The sequence below is a fragment of the Balaenoptera musculus genome, chromosome 4, assembly GCF_009873245.2.
Source record: "Balaenoptera musculus isolate JJ_BM4_2016_0621 chromosome 4, mBalMus1.pri.v3, whole genome shotgun sequence".
Taxonomy (NCBI): Eukaryota; Metazoa; Chordata; class Mammalia; order Artiodactyla; family Balaenopteridae; genus Balaenoptera; species Balaenoptera musculus.
This window is the reverse complement of record NC_045788.1, coordinates 56,953,361-56,972,768: the sequence shown is the minus strand read 5'-3', so window position 1 is coordinate 56,972,768 and position 19,408 is coordinate 56,953,361. Positions and strand designations below refer to the sequence as shown.

General features: G+C 37.5%; 1 protein-coding gene across 3 annotated transcripts in view; it reads left to right on the top strand.

Moving 5' to 3' along the window:
* Positions 1-19,408, top strand: part of PLEKHM3 (pleckstrin homology domain containing M3) — a 189,802-nt gene that overhangs the window by 133,399 nt on the left and 36,995 nt on the right. The window lies entirely within an intron of this gene.

The following is a 19,408-nucleotide window of genomic DNA, read 5'->3' as shown; positions in this document are numbered from 1 at the left end:
AATATTCCAGAAATACTCAGTTTCAGCTTTTTTAATGCAGAGGTCAAATGCACTTGGAAAGGCCTAGAATAGAAATAGAGCAAGAGCCATTCTTCCTTAACTAGTCATCTGTTTATACCTGTGGAAAGCAGCAGAGCAAGAGGGGTAAATTGGTGGCCAGAGTCAAAAAGGCCTTAGAAACTAGGTGACACTTGAGCCAGGTATGAGAGCATATGACTTGAGGGGAATGGCAGCCGAGTAGGAAGGATCACACCCTGCAATCAGACGACGCAGTTCAGACTCCAGCTTTGATGAGCTCTCTGACCATGAAACAAGTCCCGTAATCTTCCTATGTCTCAGTTTACTTATATGTAAAATGAGTATGATACTATTTTGGACAGTTGCAGTAAGAATTGGAAAAAGATACAGAAGTATCCAGAACTCATACATGGTCATAGCAATGAATGGTAGTTATTTAGAGAGCAGGAGATTGATGCATTGCAGATAAAAACCGGAAGCAAGTGTGGAAAGACAGGCTGTACTTAGCTTGTGGGAAGCCCTTGTAGGGCCTGCTAAGGAGCTGAGACCTCATCCCATAGCGGCTGAAGAGGCCTCCGGGAGTTTTCATTAAAGAAATGCCAGCTCTAGGACGGCACTAAAGCTTAATGTGTAGCACTTGGGCTCCGGGAGCCCAGCTCCCTTCCCTACACATCCAAGCTGGGTGACCTTGGGCAAATGACTCAATCCCTCTAAGCCTCAGTTCTATCATCTGTAAATTGGTTACGATAAAAATACTGACCAAAAAAAAAAAAAAATACTGACCTTCAGGGGTCTTGCGAATAATAATAGTTATTTATTTAATGCTCGCTGTGTGCCTGCCAATGTTCTAAGTGCTTGACTTGCGTTATCTTAAAGGAGGTCATGAATTTAAAAGCTTAGGACAATGATTGGCACATATTAACAGTTAATCACTGCTGTGAGGGTGGTGCAACAGCTGATGTCATTATTCTTATTGTTCGGTCAAATCTGTATTTTAGTAAGATCCTTCTGGTGATGGCATAGAGAATGGGCTGCAGTGGTTGAGGCTGGAGGCCAAGAGAACAGGTACTTTCACACACATGTTTAAAAGGTCAGTGAGCTGTATACTTCAGGTCCGTGCATCTTACCTCATGTATGTTATACCTCAGTTTAAAGAAATGTAATAGAAGAGATAACCAATGAAAACTCTCCTCCTAGTTTACATATGCTGCTCTACGACTGCTTGGAGTTTCAATTAGCTGAGCTCTCTTCACTTAAAAAAAAGTGGGTGGGTAGGCATTGTGAGGGACTAAGTGAAACCCTTTTTCAATGAACCATGCTCCTGAAGGACAGGAAGCCCAAAGAAAACAAACCTCTACAACTCATACAAAATTCTGACCTCGTGGAGAGTTTCCCTTTGCTAGAGCTGCCTACCAGCAGTAGTGAATGAATCTAGAGGAGAGTCTCTCTCTTCTTCCAGCCCAGTGGTACAGAGATGATAGAACCAAGAAAGGCAGGACACCAGGGTGGTGTGAAGGGTGTTAGACGCTGGACCAGATGACAGACCGTCCACCCTCAGCCCTCTGGAAAGTTGACTGTTTACCGGGCTTCCTACCTTAGGGCACTTTTCCATTTAGATTTTACTGAACCTCTAAACGTGTCACAGGTGGCAATACTATTCAGAATGCTTTTCTCTTTGAACCTAATCTTATCTTTGAATGTCCTCCTGTTGTAAAACCACCATTTTCATTTCTTTCTTAAGGCCAAGTCCAGGGCACTTCAGTCAGTATGTTGACCTTTGCTTGGACTGACACCAAACTAAGTGGTAAATGTGTTCAGACTGGGCAACATACTTCTCCTGCATAGTGCCCTGGGTGATGTGAAATGATTGTGACCTCTGAATGGATGGGGAATGGATTTTTAAAATCTGATACCAATTCTGTTTCTCCTCCTGTTGATTACAAAAACACAATCTAAAACGATTGGAATGTCAAGACCAACCAGCTGATCAAAATCAAGTAACGTGCCTCGGGATGGAGCAGTGAGGGGAAGGTCATTTCTGATAGGTCAGGAGGGAAAAAGCCCCGGCCCAGCAAAGCTGGAGAAGGGCATTTAAAACATTTAAGTGAGATTTGTAAAAACTGCAATATTCATCCTAACCAATTACTTACTAACTCCCAGTTAGGTATTTAAGAAGATAAGATTAAATGTCTAGAATTCAGTGATAATTATGTAAACAAAAACCAACCTTAAATTGCCTAGTATTAGATATGGCTATTGACACTATGCATATCTTATAAATCATTCTAATTGAACGGGGCAATGTTACCTTCTGAAACCTAAAAAACCCATAAGTCAGGCAACATTCTGATTAGACAGACAGGTCTCCTTGGATACAAGCTTTGAGTCTTATGTGGCCATGACAGGTTCACTGATAGGCAATTTTCAAGAACTTTTGTGAAAATAAACATGAAGATAAGTGAAAACACAGGTCATGTAATACCAAAAAAATGAAGGCTCTCTACATTTTCATAATGCTTATATACATGCATATGCAAATTACATGTATTTATTTCTAAAGCCATGCTTTGTAGCACTGTCATTGTTTTTTTAACAATTTAAGCATTTATTATAAAAGTGGCAATTCGTATTAATTTAAACATTAAAAAACACAAAATTATATACATATATATTTTTGAAGGTGCAAAAAAGTTTATTACTTACATAATTGAGTTTTATGGGATGAGCAGAGCAGTCTCAAGCTGGTCCAAAATGGCTGGAGAGAGCAAGGAAAGCAGACTGGCTTGAGGCTTTTATGTGGTTAGGGGGTGGGCCTGGGTGAGGACTGACATAGAAAGACAGGAGATTGGGTGGTTTGAATCTCCTGTAGGTGCTTGGGCTTCCCTATCAGCTTGCCCAGGTGTGGGGCACAAGAAGAGGCAGGTGTGAGGCTTAAAAGCTATTTGCAGTCAAACATCAAAAGAGTTTAACTTTTTATTACAAATATCATTCACACAATCACCAACATGCTCTTCCAATGTTACCACTAAATTTTTTCTTAAAATTTTTCTTCCCTTTCCACTCTTACTACTACTCCTTTACTTTTAAGAAGTTATCATCTTTATCTGAATCTCTCTGATAGATTTTTTAAATTGAGGTATAATTGACATATAACATTATATTAGTTTCAGGTTGCACAATGTAATTTCCAATATTTGTATGTCTTGCAAAATGATCACCACAGTTAAGTCTAGCTAACATCCATCACCACACATAGTTACAAAATTTTTTTCTTATCATAAGAACTTTTAAGATCTACTCTCTTAGCAACTTTCAAATATGCAATACAGTATCATTAACTATAGTCATCATGCTGTAAATTATATCCACGTGACTTACTTATTTTATAAATGGAAGTTTGTATAGGGTTGGCCAAAAAGTGCCTTTGGTTTTTAAGTAAAAATAAAAGACACATTTTTCATTTTCACCAAGAACTGTATTGAACAACGTATTCACCCTTTTGTTCCACTACCTTCTGCCATTTTTCAGGCAACTTCATAATTCCGTCTTCCCAAAACTTTTTATCTTTTTGAGCAAAGAACTGTTCCAGGTGCCTTTTACCATCTTCCAGGGAATTGAAACTTTTTCTATTAAGAGATTTTGTGAAGACCTAAATAAATGGAAATCCGAAGGTGCAAAGTCTGGTGAATACGGCAGATGAATCAGAACTTCCCAGCCAAGGTGTAACAGTTTTTGCCTGGTCATCAAAGAAACATGAGGTCTTGCGTTATCCTGATGGAAGATTATGCGTTTTCTGTTGACTAATTCTGGATGCTTTTCATCGAGTGCTGCTTTCAGTTGCTCTAACTGGGAGCAGTACTTGCTGGAATTAATCGTTTGGTTTTCTGGAAGGAGCTCATAATAGAGGACTCCTTTCCAATCCCACCATATATACAACATTGCCTTCTTTAGATGAAGACCGGCCTGTGGTATTGTTGGTGGTGGTTCATTTCACTTGTCCCATGATCTCTTCCGTTCCACATTATTGTACAGTATCCACTTTTCATTGCCTGCCACAATTTGTTTTGAAAACAGAACATTTTCATTACGTTTCAGTAGAGAATCGCATGCGGAAATACAGTCAAGAAGGTTTTTTTCACTTATGAGGAACCCAAACAATAAAGCGATTAACATAACCAAGCTGGTGCAAATGATTTTCATTGCTTGATTTGGATATTTTGAGTATGTCGGCTATCTCCCACGTGGTATAACGTTGATTGTTCTCGATTAATGTCTCGATTTGATCGCTATCAACTTCAACTGGTCTACCCAACCGTGGAGCATCATCCAGGGAGAAATCTCCAGCACGAAACTTCGCAAACCACTTTTGGCACATTCGATCAGTCACAGCACCTTCTCCATACACTGCACAAATCCTTTTTTTTTGCGTTTCCGTTGTGTTTTTACCTTTCTTGAAATAATAAAGCATAATATGCCAAAAATGTTGTTTTTCTTCCATCTTCAATTTTAAAATGGCTACACAAAAATTCAACAGTTTTGATAAGTCTTTTTTTATTTTTTATTTTATTTTTTTATTTTTAAAAATAAATTTATTTGTTTATTTTTGGCTGTGTTGAGTCTTCGTTGATGCGCATGGGCTTTCTCTAGTTGTGGTGAGCAGGGGCTACTCTTTGTTGCGGTGTGTGGGCTTCTCATCGCGGTGGCTTCTCATTGCGGAGCATGGGCTCTAGGCGCGTGGGCTTCAGTAGTTGTGGCTTGTGGGCTCTAGAGCGCAGGCTCAGTAGTTGTGGCACACGGGCTTAGTTGCTCCGCGGCATGTGGGATCTTCCCGGACCAGGACTCGAACCCATGTCCCCTGCATTAGCAGGCGGATTCTTAACCACTGCGCCACCAGGAAAGTCCCGATAAGCCTTTTTTTAAACGCACGCTGATATGACAACTGTCACAATACAATCTAACAAAATGGTTTTGAATGAAGTTAAAGACAACTAAGTGCTACTATAGCCATCTTATGGAAAAAACCAAATGAACTTTTTGGCCAATCCAATATTAAATTATTTCCTTAAGATATATTCCCCAAAATGGCATCCCAATACCTTTTAACTCCCTTCACCTTCTTCACTTACCCCCCCCCCCACGTATTGTCTCTGGCAACCACCAATCTCTTCTATGTATCTATAAGCTGGTTTGTTTTGTTTTAGATTCCAAATATGAGTAAGATCATACAGTATTTGTCTTTCTCTGTCTGACTTATTTCACTTAGCATAATGCCCTCAAGGTCCATCCATGTTGTCGCAAATGGCAAGGTTTCATTCTTTTTTATGGCTGAATAATATACCATTGTGGTGTGTGTATACACACACTATATGTGTACACACTATATATATATGTATACACACTATATATATGTATACACACACACACACACACACACACACACCACATCTTTATCCATTCATCCATCACTGGACACTTAGGTTGCTTCCATATCTTGGCTATTGTAAGTAACGCTGCAATGAACATGGCAGTGCATATATCTTTTCAAGTGAGTGTTTTTGTTTTCTTTAGATAAATGCCCAGAATTGGAATTACTGTATGATATGGTAGTTCTATTTTTAATTTTTTGAGGATCCTCCATATATATATTTTTTATAATAGTTGCACCAATTTACATTCTCACCAACAGTGCACACAGGGTTCCCTTTTCTCCACATTCTCACCAGCACTTGTTATTTGCCTTTTTGATAATAGCCATTCTAACAGGTGTGAGGTGGTATCTCATTTTGGTTTTGATTTGCATTTCCTTGATGATTGGTGACGTTGATCACCTTTTCATGTAACTGTTAGCCATCTGTATGTCTTCTTTGGAAAAATGTCTATTCATATCCTCTGCCCATTTTTAAATTAGATTTTTTTTTTTTGCTATTGACTTGTATGTGTTCTTTATATATTTTGGATATTAACCCCTTATCAGATATATAACTTACAATTATTTTCTCCCATTCGGGGGTTACCTTTTCATTTGTTGCTGGTTTTCTTTGCTGTGCAGAAACTTTTTAGTTTGATATAGTCTCACTTGTTTATTTTTGCTTTTGTTGCCTTCGCTTTTGGTGCCAGATTTAAAAAGTCATCTCCAAGACCGATGTAAAGGAGCTTACTGCCTATGTTTTCTTCTAGGAGTTTTATGGTTTCAGGTCTTCCATTCAAGTCTTTAATACATTTTGAGCTAATTTTGTAAATGGTGTAAGACAGTGGTCCAGTTTCATTCTTTTGCATGTGGCTGTCCCGTTTCCCCAGCACCATTTATTGAAGAGCCTTCCTTTTCCCCATTGTATACTCCTGGCTCCTTTGTCATAAATTAATTGACCATATATGCATGGGTTTATTTCTATTCCGTTGATCTATGTGTCTATTTTTATGCCAATCCCATACTGTTCTGATTACTATAACTCTGTAACATAGTTTGAAATCAGAGCGGGTTATGCTTCCAGCTTTCTCAAGATTGCTTTGGCTATTCAGGGTCTTTTGTGGTTCCATGCAAATATTTCGATTGTTTGTTCTGTTTCCGTAAAAGATGCCATTGGAATTTTGATAGGGATTGCATTGAATCTGTATATTGTTTGGGGTAGTATGGACATTTTAACTATATTGATTCTTCCAATCCATGAGCATGAAATATCTGTCCATTTATTTGTATCTTCAATTTCTTTCATTAATGTCTCAGTTTTCATTGTACAGGTCTTTCACTTCCTTGGTTAAATTTATTCTTAGGTATTTTATTCTTTTTGATGCAATTATAAATGGAATTATTATCTTAATTTCTCTGATGGTTGCAGAATTCTGTTTTTAACATCCGCCTTTCTCTCCCTCACGTCCCACTCTGCAGAGGTAGCTTTTGTTTAACTATAGCCAGTCTGTCTTCTTCCAGACATCTCTATACACAAATGTGAATATTTAATTTTTTTGCAAATGGGATCAGTACTACCTTTTTGCATCTTGCCTTTTCCACTTAAGATTATACTGTGAACATCTGGACATATGTGCACGTTCAGTATACATAAAGGTTTACCTCATCCTTTTATTAGCTGCATAGTATAGAGTTACCTTGATTTTTGATCTGTGACTTTTTCTCTATTAGAACCAATACTGCTGTGAACACCCTCATACATTTTCTTGTACTCTTGTGTGAATGAGTCTGTAGGGTAAGTTCATTAACATGAGACTACCAGGTCAAAGAGTATGCATGCTTTGCAGTTTGATGTATATTGCCACTTGCCTTCTGAAAAGGTGGAACCAATTTTTACTTCCTTTCAGTGTCTTGAGAATGACTGTTTTCCTCCATCCACATTAACTTTCTGTGTAAACAATATTTTTAATCCTAGCCATTCTGATAAATAAAAAATAACTTCACACTATGATTTTGATTTTTTTCATTGTAAGGTTAAGTATCTTTTTTCTATTATATTGGCTACACGTAGTTTTTGTGAATTGCCTTTTTATTTCATTAACCTGTAATTAAATTATATTAAGGAAATTGGCATTCTTTTTACATAAATAGGAAATATATTTCCCAGTTTTCTGTTATGTGACTTTGTAAATGGTATTTTGTACTGTACTGATTTTTAATTTTGTATATTCAGATTTATCACTTTTTTATGGTTTCTAAGATTACAAAATACTTACTCCACATAAACGTTTTTCTAACATTTTTCTCTAATACTTTTATAGTTTAAAAATACTTTCACGGTTTACTTTTTATATTTAAATCTTCCATTTATCTGGAATTACATTTTTTATGAAATGAGTTAGAGATTCAGCTTTATTTTTCCCCTGATGGCTAACCAGTTGTCCCAACATCATTTATTAAATAATTTATCTCTCCTCACTTTTATTGTGTACTAAATTCCCATATGTATTTGAATCCATACCCTGGGTATACAGATATCCAGCATAAACAGCACAAACACAGCAGATAATATTCTCAAAAAACAAGATGTATGAAGTCATAATCAGTACTGACTGGTGGTTTGCTACTTGTTGACACCTTGAGGCAAAGAATAAAAAGTACCCACATTCTTAAGACAATGGCATGCAAGCTAATAAAGAGCACCATTTCAATTTATATGCAGGGTTTGTTTTTCCTCACATCAGTAACCCAGCAATTTATTAGATCACAACCTTCTAGCCAGGAACTCATTTTGGTTTCTCATTTAATCTTAGGCATTTCTGGTCTCATAAAAGCTGTTAAGTAATAATAATGTTGAACACTTATATTGTACTTTTCATCCCTAAATTCTATCTAAACATTAACTAATTAAATGCATTGATGAAAGGAAGGGATTTGCAGACTTCTTCAGGAAAACTGGTATCTGGTTGCACACCTGGGAGGGGATGATTCCTAAAAAGCATTAACTCCCTCTTTGAATGGTGCTCAGTGAGCAGAGGAATAAAAAGCTGGTGACATTATTTCACTTCTTTTGAAAATTTCCTTGGGTATCTTCTAATTAGTCTGGTTAAACTCACCTTTTATCTATCTCCCCAGATATTTCCTTTCTACATTCCTGGGGGTATTCAACAAGCTTCTTTTGATGTTTTCCCTGTCTGTTAATCACAAAATCATAGAATCTTCAAGCTGAGAGAAATCCTTACTGATCATCTAGTTTTGAATGACTTAGTATGATCACTTTATTTTGTAGATGAGGAAACTGAGGCATGGAGAAGTTAAGTGACTTATTAATAAGGTCAGACAGCTTAGTGGGGACAAAACTGGGAATAGAAGCCAAGATGTCTAGCTCCCATTTCAGATCTAAATCAGCTTCAATCCTTTTTTTTTTTTTTTTTCTCTTTGTGATCATCTGAATTGCTTTTCGCTTTTCTTTAACCTTTTTTTTTTTTTTTTAACTCCACCCTTTCTGTACTTCTTCTTCCCTTCTTTCTGCCTTTTATGTCTCTCCTAACCCTTAGTGGGTCATTCCCTTATATGATCAGGGAATATTGCTCCTATTTCTCCTCTATTTCTCTATCCCTTTAAACATGGGGTCTTTTGTTGTTTTTCTGTTAAGATGTCCTCCATTGGCCTCTACTCGGGTCCTCTCTGAAAAGCCGTATTTCTTCAATTTCTCCCACATACATGCATTCGGGGAGTTGCTTTGTTTTGCTTTGGTTTTTTCCAGCTGTAGTTGCTTCTTCCTTTAATTAAATTACTTCTCTAGTTTTGGTAAATAGCCTAGGGTTTAAGTTGATGTTAAGTCCATTTTCATCACAGAATTTCATGTTACTTTAATCGATGAATTTCCCAGTCATTCACTCAATAATAAGAATCATACCCATGTTCAGAAATTCACACAAGATGCGACCACTTAAGAGAATTTTCATACAAGTAGTAAGTATGCTGGACAATAAATCTTTACATAAGCCAAAGACAAATCCAGTTCAGATCAGGACTGTGGGAGTAAACCTGGACCAGACTGTGCATCTTGTTTCCAGGCAGGGACTGAGTCAGTTTAGAAGTCCTCCATTTCTATATGGTGGATCAGTGGGCATCCAGTGACCTCAGGATTCTCAGGCTGAACCAAAGCCTGAGGCTGCACTCTGACCCTAGATGCCCTCAGAAAGGCCCCTTCCTAGAGTAGTGCAGGGTGCTTAAGGCGGTGGAGGGGCATCTGACATAGCCCAGCTGGGTGATCTTAGACAGCTCACATCACCTCTCTTGGCCTTAGTTTTCTCATATATTAAGTAAGGAAGCTGAGTTAAGAAAACCACTTAGAGCCTTTCCTTGTTTACTATTCAATGAGTAATAATGACATAACTAGGGCCAAAATGAATAGTAGAGACCTAAATATGACTTATTTTCGACACATAGCTAATTAACTCAATAGACGAGTAAGATTCTGCTGACCATACCATGAGAATTTTCTGGAACTGTCTCAATTTAAAATATTTTAATCTATTTTCCCCTAATTAATACTCATGCACTTATATGAGACCATGTGGCCTGCTTTGGGGCTCAGAATATGTGGGCCACATAATTGTACTTACTGTTTGCAAATGCTTCTACGGAAGTTTCATGAGGTTGTGGCTTCACGAGGCCACACCCCTTGAGGCACTTTCCATAGTGCAGAAAAACTGAAATAGGCCCCTTCCCGTATATATATATATATTTTTTTTAAATAAATTTATTTATTTATTTATTTATGGCTGTGTTGGGTCTTTGTTGCTGCGCGCAGGCTTTTCTAGTTGTGGCGAGCAGGGGCTACTCTTTGTTGCGATGCGTAGGCTTCTCATTGCGGTGGCTTCTCTTGTTGCGGAGCATAGGCTCTAGGCACGCAGGCTCAGTAGTTGTGGCTCGCGGGCTCTAGAGCACAAGCTCAGTAGTTGTGGCGCATGGGCTTAGTTGCTCTGCAGCATATGGGATCTTCCTGGACCAGGGCTTGAACCTGTGTGCCCTGCATTGGCAGGTGGATTCTTTTTTTTCTTTTTTTTTTTTTAAATTAATTAATTTATTTATTTTGGCTGTGTTGAGTCTTGGTTGCTGCACGTGGGCAGTTGTGGTGAGCAGGGGCTATTCTTCGTTGCAGTGCGTGGGCTTCTCATTGGAGTGGCTTCTCTCGTTGCGGAGCACGGGTCTAGGCACACAGGCTTCAGTAGTTGTATGCGGGTTCAGTAGTTGTGGCTCACGGGCTTAGTTGCTCCACGGCATGTGGGATCTTCCCGGACCAGAGCTCGAACCCACGTCCCCTGCATTGGCAGGCGGATTCTTAACCACTGCGCTACCAGGGAAGCCCCGGCAGGCTGATTCTTAACCACTGCCACCACGAGGGAAGTCCCCCCCGTATACTTTTGTGAATAAGAAATTTATGTTCTTGGGCTCAGCTTTACCATTCAGCCATTGGAGAAAATTGAAATTCGTTTATCTTTTATTCCCTGAGATAGTTTCCATCAGGAAGCAAAATATAATTTGATAGGAATGGTGATGACCACTCACAGATCTACCCAATTATACTAACCCAGATAGCCCAGATTAAATTATCACATAGTTTCCAATATCTAAGTAGAAATTGTCACCTTTGGGAGAGGATCAGATAAGAGCTAATTGGTGACATCATAATCCACCCTCAGTGAAGTATTTGATTAGCCAAAATCTTAGTCCTGTTAGAACAGTCCCATAATGGATAAAGAAGGGTGTGGAGCAGCTAATTAGAGAAGACACAGTTTTCTGTTTATATACAAACATCCCAGCATTAAGCCATGATAAGGAGCTCAAAGGCTAATTATGGGGAAATGGGGTTTTAACAAACTTTTTGAAATAAGAAAATTCCCTATGCTTTTTATTTTCTATTTTTGAGAAAAATATGGTAGTATGCTTTTTACTTTCTATTTTTAAGAATTTATTATTAAAAGGAGTAAAATTTAGTTAACTAGACTTACTGTGGGGTGATTTTACAGTGTATACAAATATCGAATCATTACATTGTACACCTGAAACTAATATAACATTATATGTCAATTAAAAAAAAAGAGTAAAATTTAGAATTGAATGAGAACTCAGACTATTCTTGCTGTGGTTTAGGTTTTCAAACTTGAGCAGACTCCATAGGCTGTTTTTCTTACCTCTCCAGGAACTCACCTGGCCTAGATCACTAGACGTCACTGTCCCCACCTGTTAACGCTGAGAAATGTCACTCAGAGAGAAAATAGTGAGTGCAGCCTTTCATAGCCCTCTGGCCAAGCAAATGCAACCTAAATTATATTTGAAATCATTTTACAATGCGTGACAATTTTGATTCTTCCACTAGTAACCAGGCTAGCTTGTTACTGGTGAGTGGCAGGTGGCTTTATTTAACATGAATGGGGTCTTTTGGTTAGACTTTCAGAGGAGGGGCCGTTTGTCAAGTGCAGCAGCCCTCTTCATCAACGTATTCCCAACAGTTGTCCAGAATCTAGATGTTACACAATGGCTGAGGAATGCCTGTATTGAAATGGAAGGTAACTTGACAAATCAGGGGGAAGGAATTCGTCGATGCATAAATTCAATGAGAAAGAGCTTTTTCTTTCTTGCTTCTTGTCCAAGTCCCCAGTGCTCTGTCCCTCTCCCCATGTAGATTTTGAATTTTGTGGTGGTGCTGAGGGAGTGAAGGTAACAGACATAAAAGAATCATTTGTGCCCTTTTCCCAATCCCACAGATTTCTATTGGCTGCAGACCTTGAACATGACACTGCAATTTCCTGGTGCCACACATGAGTAATAAGCAGCTGTTTCTGAAACTGTGGTTTGGAGAAGGCAGCACTAGGTTATTTTTTAACTTAATTGTAATTTTCGATTGGTCTGCAAGAAAGCAAATCAAATAAAGTCTGTTGTCTTAGTCTGCAAGAAAGCCATAGGCCTCAAATTCCAATGCTGACCATCTTGACCAGAATAGAAGAGGGGGGAAAATGTGTGTATCCCTGAGCTGGAAGTTCGACCAGGCAGCTTTCATGGGCTGCTGTCACACAAGAAGCATAAGCATATTTGGTATATTTGTCAGTTAGCTGGATCATGGTGAGTGATATTTGACTATTCCTTGAGTTCTAGAAGTACCTGAAATGATAGAGTGAAAAGAATTTGTAGAGGGACTGCAAAAGACAAAAATAGAAAAATCTTGAAGGTACCAGCTTGATATTGCATTTTGTCTTTATCCTACAGTGCAATAAAGGACACATAATTTTAAGTTACAAACAGAAGTGTTCATTCTTTGAACACCAGGTCAGTATGATACCTCTGGAATAGTCATATATGCAACACTCCCAAATTAAATGAATCAGACTAGGATTTTCCTTAGTACAAGAAATTAAGTTTAATGGAAAACAGAAACAAACTCTTTCACCCTATTTTGGACATATGCCTTTTCTCAAAGAGATAAGGCAATTTGGTATACGGAAAAGGTGAGGGAGATTGAGGAGATGGACAAAGAGCTACATATGTTTTCTGCTAATTACTTTGTCATGATTTTTTTCCCATAGAGAGACACTTTGGGGAAAATAACTAAACCTGGGATAACCAAACCTCATCTCAGAGGTCTGTTTCACTAGCACCTACAACATATCCAAATGACCACCTGGTTAACTGAAACCACCAGCCTTCTAATGCTAAAAATGGCCTTGTGACTTGTGATGGACTGATATAAAGTTATATTAACCTGTGACCAGGAAAAGAGTGAAAAAGAGGGGCTCCTTGGGCTTTGGTCTTCTTTCAGGCTGCCATCTTCCTATTGTTTGTGGTATATGGTCCCAACCTTAAGTCTCCACCAAGATGGCTAGGAAGTGGGAGTGAAAAGCAGGATTCTTGAGGGCAGGAGGAGATGGTGGGAGGCAAGACACTTGATTTCTTTTTAAGCGATTATCCCAAGTAAAGATATATCTGCTTTTTAAAAAGCACCTAGGAGATGTCACACCTGGAGGCTGCTTCTCTTAGTGATGAAACCTCTAGACCAGAAGCCAGACTAGCTCCCCGGTGCTGCTAGTTGTTATATTCAAAGACAAGATTTAAACCTTCCAAATATACCTTTACCCCTTGAAATGTATCAGTATAAATTTTTCTTTCTATAATATTAAAGAAATGTTTGTCAATTCTAAAATAAACTTATAGAATATTACCTCACTTTTCTGGAGGACAAACTTCCAGCAGCTTCAGCCCTTTGGAAGAACATGGCCCTGAACCTCAGCTGACAAATAGGAGGAGCAGTTACTCAAGTATAAAGAAGCAGAAGGGGTCTCTGAATAGCTGAACTGCCACCAAGTCCATGTGCTCTTCGTGCTCCTCCCTAAATCACACAGCAGAATGAATGATTCAAAATGTTGTGACACAAAAAGAGCACAAAGATATGACTGCTACAGCCAAGGAAAAAGACTGGGAAGCATCCTCAGTCAGTCAACAAGAACTTAGGTGCCTGACAGAGAGGGGCTATTAAAGACTAGTATGAGACTCAATCTTTGTCTTTCAACAGTTTACATTCTCTTAGGTTGCTCCATATAAAATTGCCATTTTTATAGGTAAAATCACCATTATACTTTTATAGGTAAAATCACCATTTTATAGGCCGTATCTCCACTTTTATATTTTCAACCTACAGTTGGACAAGCAAAACAATCACATGTTAAACAATAGCAAAAAAATACAAAGGAACATCAATTTATATTAAATTATGTGATATAAAAATAAATTGTATGAAGCCCAAGAGATCCGTGGCAGGTGAAGTAGCCAGAGATGGCTCTCCAGATCAAGCCAGAATAGATCTGAGCCTTAAAGCCTGGGTGAAATTTAAATAAGTGTTAAGAGAGGAAGTGAAACTCCAGGTAGAGGAAATACATGGGTGAAGGCACAGGAGCAAGAACAAGCATATTCTACACCGGGAAAACTCCTCGCAACAGAACATACATATTAAGAAATGGAAAATGAATTTGGATAGATAGTGTGGAATCAGCTTATGGAGACACTCATATACCAGGCAAAATGTAAGCTGCAGTTTTGTCTAGTTCACACTTGTATCAATAACTGAGAATAGTAACTCAATGTAATTTTCTGACATGAACGAATGAAGAGTTTTTACCAATGATAACATAAGAATTCAACCAAAGGTTTGAGGGAAGAGATGACACACGATGAAAGTGATGTCTAAAACTGACTAGTATATATGCTGGATAGATCAAAGGAAAAAGACTATTATCCAGAAATAAAACCAGAAGATTATTTCATTAATCTAGAGAGGGGTGATGAAAGCCTGAGATAGGATGAGAAAAAGACTTACACTAGAGACATTTAAAAGAGAATCAACGTGAACCTTGAAACATTATGTTAAGTGAAAGAAGCCAGTCATAAAAGACCACATATTATATTATTCTATTTACATGAAATATCCAGAGTAGGTAAATCTGTAGAGACAGAAAGTAGATTATTGGTTGCCTAGGGCTTGGGGGATGGGTTAGGGAGAAAACACTAGTGACTGCTAATGGGTATGGGGATTTGGGGAAAAGTTGATGAAATGTACACAACTCTCTGAATAAACTAAAACATATTCAATTGTAGACTCTAAATAGGTTAATTACATGTTATGTGAACTATATATCAATAAAGCTGTTATTTATAAAGAGAAAGAGAGGGGCTTCCCTGGTGGCAGAGTGGTTAAGAATCCACCTGCCAATGCAGGGGACATGGGTTCGAGCCCTGGTCCGGGAAGATCCCACATGCTGTGGAGCAACTAAGCCCATGCGCCACAACTACTGAGCCTGCACTCTAGAGCCCACGAGCCACAACTACCGAAGCCCACGCACCTAGAGCCCGTGCTCCACAACAAGAGAAGCCACCACAATAAGAAGCCTGCACATCGCAATGAAGAGTAGCCCCCGCTTGCCACAACTAGAGAAAGCCCACATACAGCAACGAAGACCCAACCCAGCCAAAAATAAATAAATAAAATTTTACAGATAAATAAATAAATAAAAAGAGAAAGGGAATCAATAAAATGTGGTGCATGACAAGACATGTGTGTTTGATGGAGAAAATGAATCATTCACTGTAGACTCTATATAGTTTGATTTCATTGAAATAACAAGACTGTCCACTAACACCATTATTATTTAATATTGTTTTAGGAGTGCTGCATGATGCAATAAGACATGAAACATGAAAGGAAGGGACCAGATTATTACCTTCAGAAAACCCAAAAGAATCCTAAAAATGATAGGCATTCATGAACATTTAGTAATATAGTCGTATATAAGATGGACACAAATGTCAGTATATTCTAATACACCAGCAATAGCTGATAAGAAAAAATATTATACAAAAGTTTAACCTTAAAATAACCTAAATAACAACTGTGAGTGGCTTACACTATGGAGAACAGTATGAAGGTTCCTTAAAAAACTAAAAATAGAATTACCATATGACCCAGCAATCCCACTACTGGGCATATGCCCAGAGAAAACCATAATTCAAAAAGAGATATGCACCCCAATGTTCATTGCAGCACTATTTACAATAGCCAGGACATGGAAGCAACCTAAATGCCCATCGACAGATGAATGGATAAAGAAGATGTGGTACATATATACAATGGAATATTACTCAGCCATAAAAGGGAATGAAATTGGGTCATTTGTAGAGACGTGGATGGACCTAGAGACTGTCATACAGAGTGAAGTAAGTCAGAAAGAGCAAAACAAATATCGTGTATTAACGCATATATGTGGAATCTAGAAAAATGGTACAGATGAACCGGTTTGCAGGGCAGGAATAGAGACACAGATGTAGAGAACAAACATATGGACACCAAGAGGGGTGGTGGGGGTGGTGGTTGTGGGATGAATTGGGAGATTGGGATTGACATGTATACACTAATATGTATAAAATAGATAACTAATAAGAGCCTGCTTATTAAAAATAAAATAAAATTCAAAAAAAGAAGTCAGTGGCTTACACAAAGGAAAAAAACAAATTTGTATTGATAATAAATGAAGATTTAATAAAATGGAGATAGGGAGACTAAATGTTGTGAAGATATCAATTCCCAAATTAATTTTTAAAAGCTTATTAAAATATCCAGATAGGAATAAATATAAATTACTGGCACTGTAAACTTGGTGAAATATTTCAAAAGCCTTCAAAATGTTCATACCCCTTACGCTTTGTACCAAGAAAATCTTCTAGATAAAGAAAAAGCTTTATGTACAAGATGCCCCAATCTTCTCTTTTAGATCCTATATGATAACTCTCATATCTTCCTTAAGGTGTTCTCTTCTCATCCTCAGTTCCTTAAAACAACCTTTACTCATCTGGTTTCCAGACCAGGTGAGTTCTATATCCTGATGTTTTCCCCTAAATGGACTATAGTTTGTTAGTGCCTCTCTTTAAATGTGTCATTAACTTTGGTTGTTTAGAAAAGAGTAAAATTAGTAAAACAAAACTCGGCTGAAGTATTGCTACCACAATTTATAAATAACCCCATTGGGTATATGATTTGGTAGTGGTTATTTCTTAGAAAGTGTGTATCATGTGTTGGTATTAGGAGCACACTTTCCTGGGGTTGATTGGAGTTAATGGTCCTTGAGAAAACATAAATAAAAGGAGGTCTTATCTATGGCTTCTTAAAGGTAATGGGGAGGAGAATAAATTTTAAAATGGTGGAAAATGTACTTGCTTGACTCAAAAAAAAAGAAAAAAAGCCAGCATAATTTCTACCCCCTTTATTAAGAAAAAAAACAACACTCTTATAAAGCAGTAAACCTGATTCTTCTGTTCCATTTCTGCATCAATACAAAAATAATATACATTGCTTTTAAAAATGCCAAAACAACCATATACAAGGTGAAAGACCTGCTTTTCCAACTTGTTCCCTTCCCTAGATTTAACCATTATATTCATTTTTAAAACATCATGAGATTATTCAGTAGTGATGTTCATAAACCAGTTTAGTTTTTATCTCCAGTATTATGTACAGCTTGATTTTTTGCAAAATACATTATTAATTTTTTAAAATTTTATTGAAGTATAGTTGATTTACAATGTTGTGTTAATTCAGTTTTACATATATATATTCTTTTTCACTATGGTTTATCACAGGATATTTTTCTCCACACCCCCTCCAGCATTTGTTATTTGTAGACTTCTTAGTGATGGCCATTCTGACTGGTGTAACGTGGTACCTCAATGTAGTTTTGACTTGCATTTCTCTAATAATTAGCGATGATGAGCATCTTTTCATATGCCTATTGGCCATCTGTATGTCTTCTTTGGAGAAATGTCTGTTTAGATCTTCTGCCCATTTTTTGATTGGGTTTTTTTTTTTTTTATTGAGTTGTATGAGCTGTTTGTATATTTTGGAAATTAAGCCCTTGTTGGTTGCATCATTTGCAAATATTTTCTCCCAGTCCATAGGTTGTCTTTTCGTTTTGTTTATGGTTTCGTTTGCTGTGCAAAAGCTTATAAGTTTGATTAGGTACCACTTGTTTATTTTTGCTTTTATGTCTGTTGCCTTGGGAGACTGACCTAAGAAAACATTGGTACGATTTATGTCAGAGAATGTTTTTGCCTGTGTTCTCTTCTAGGAGTTTTATGGTGTCATGTTTTATATTTAAGTCTTTAAGTCATTTTGAGTTTATTTTTGTGTATGGCGTGAGGGTGTGTTCTAATTTCATTGATTTGCATGCGGCTGTCCAACTTTCCCAGCACCACTTGCTGAAGAGACTGTCTTTTCCCCATTGTATATTTTTGCCTCCTTTGTTGAAGATTAATTGACCATAGGTGTGTGGGTTTACTTCTGGGCTATCTATTCTGTTCCATTGATCCATATGTTTGTTTTTGTGCCAATACCATGCTGTTTTGAATACTGTAGCTTTGTAGTACCCAAATCCTTTGGGTAGTATTGTCATTTTAACAATATTAATTCTTCCAATCCAAGAGCATGGGATAGCTTTCCATTTCTTTGAATCATCTTCAGTGTCCTTTATTAAGGTTTTGTAGTTCTCAGTATGTAAGTCTTTCACCTCCTAGGTGGGGTTTATTCCTAAGTATTTTATTTTATTTTATTTTTGATGTGACTTTAAAAGGGATTGTTTGTTTACATTCTCTTTCACATATTTCATTGTTAGTGTAAAGAAATTGCAAAATACATTATTACATTACTTGTAGTCTTTTATTTTTGTATTATCAGCTATTACTGTTTGTTCACCTTGGCCTTCTAATATCTCTTTAAATATGATTTACTGCTCTCAGATGTTATTTTTATGTAAAATTATCATTTTAACTATGATTCACTTGAAAGTATCCATTTCCAGCTCTTTCCAAATTAAATTTAATCTTCATTTTTTTCTTATATCAAAATCAGCATGTATATGCATGTGCATCAATGAGAGAGAAATAAAGGCAAATTTTATCTTGTTAGTGTATGAACTGCCAAAGTCTTTGAAGCCTGTGCAGTATTAGTTAAGTGAGGAGGGCTCTGATGGACCATTGGCTCCACACTCACGGATATTTGCAGGCCAGCAGGTGAGGGGACTGTGGGAGGCAGGCAGACTCAAGACACTGGGGCCTCATGGGGACAAGTGTCAGTTGAAGAGCACGTGCCTCGGCAGGAGCAAGCAGCCTCTACTCACAGCCGGGATCATCATCGTGTTGGAATTCAGGCCTAGTTTTTCCAGATCTAATGATTTTCCAAAAGAAGCCAAAAATCTGGAATTTTATGTGAAACCTTCCAATTATTAAATTGGCATTTTTTTTTAAACACTAAGAGATTTTTTAAAAAATCTTCAGGCTAAATATAGCACTCAGACTGCCAAATTGCAGCTTCTGTGTATTATTATAATTATCAGCAGCAAGAGAAACCTATCTTCCACATTTGTTACATGTTCTTAGGGG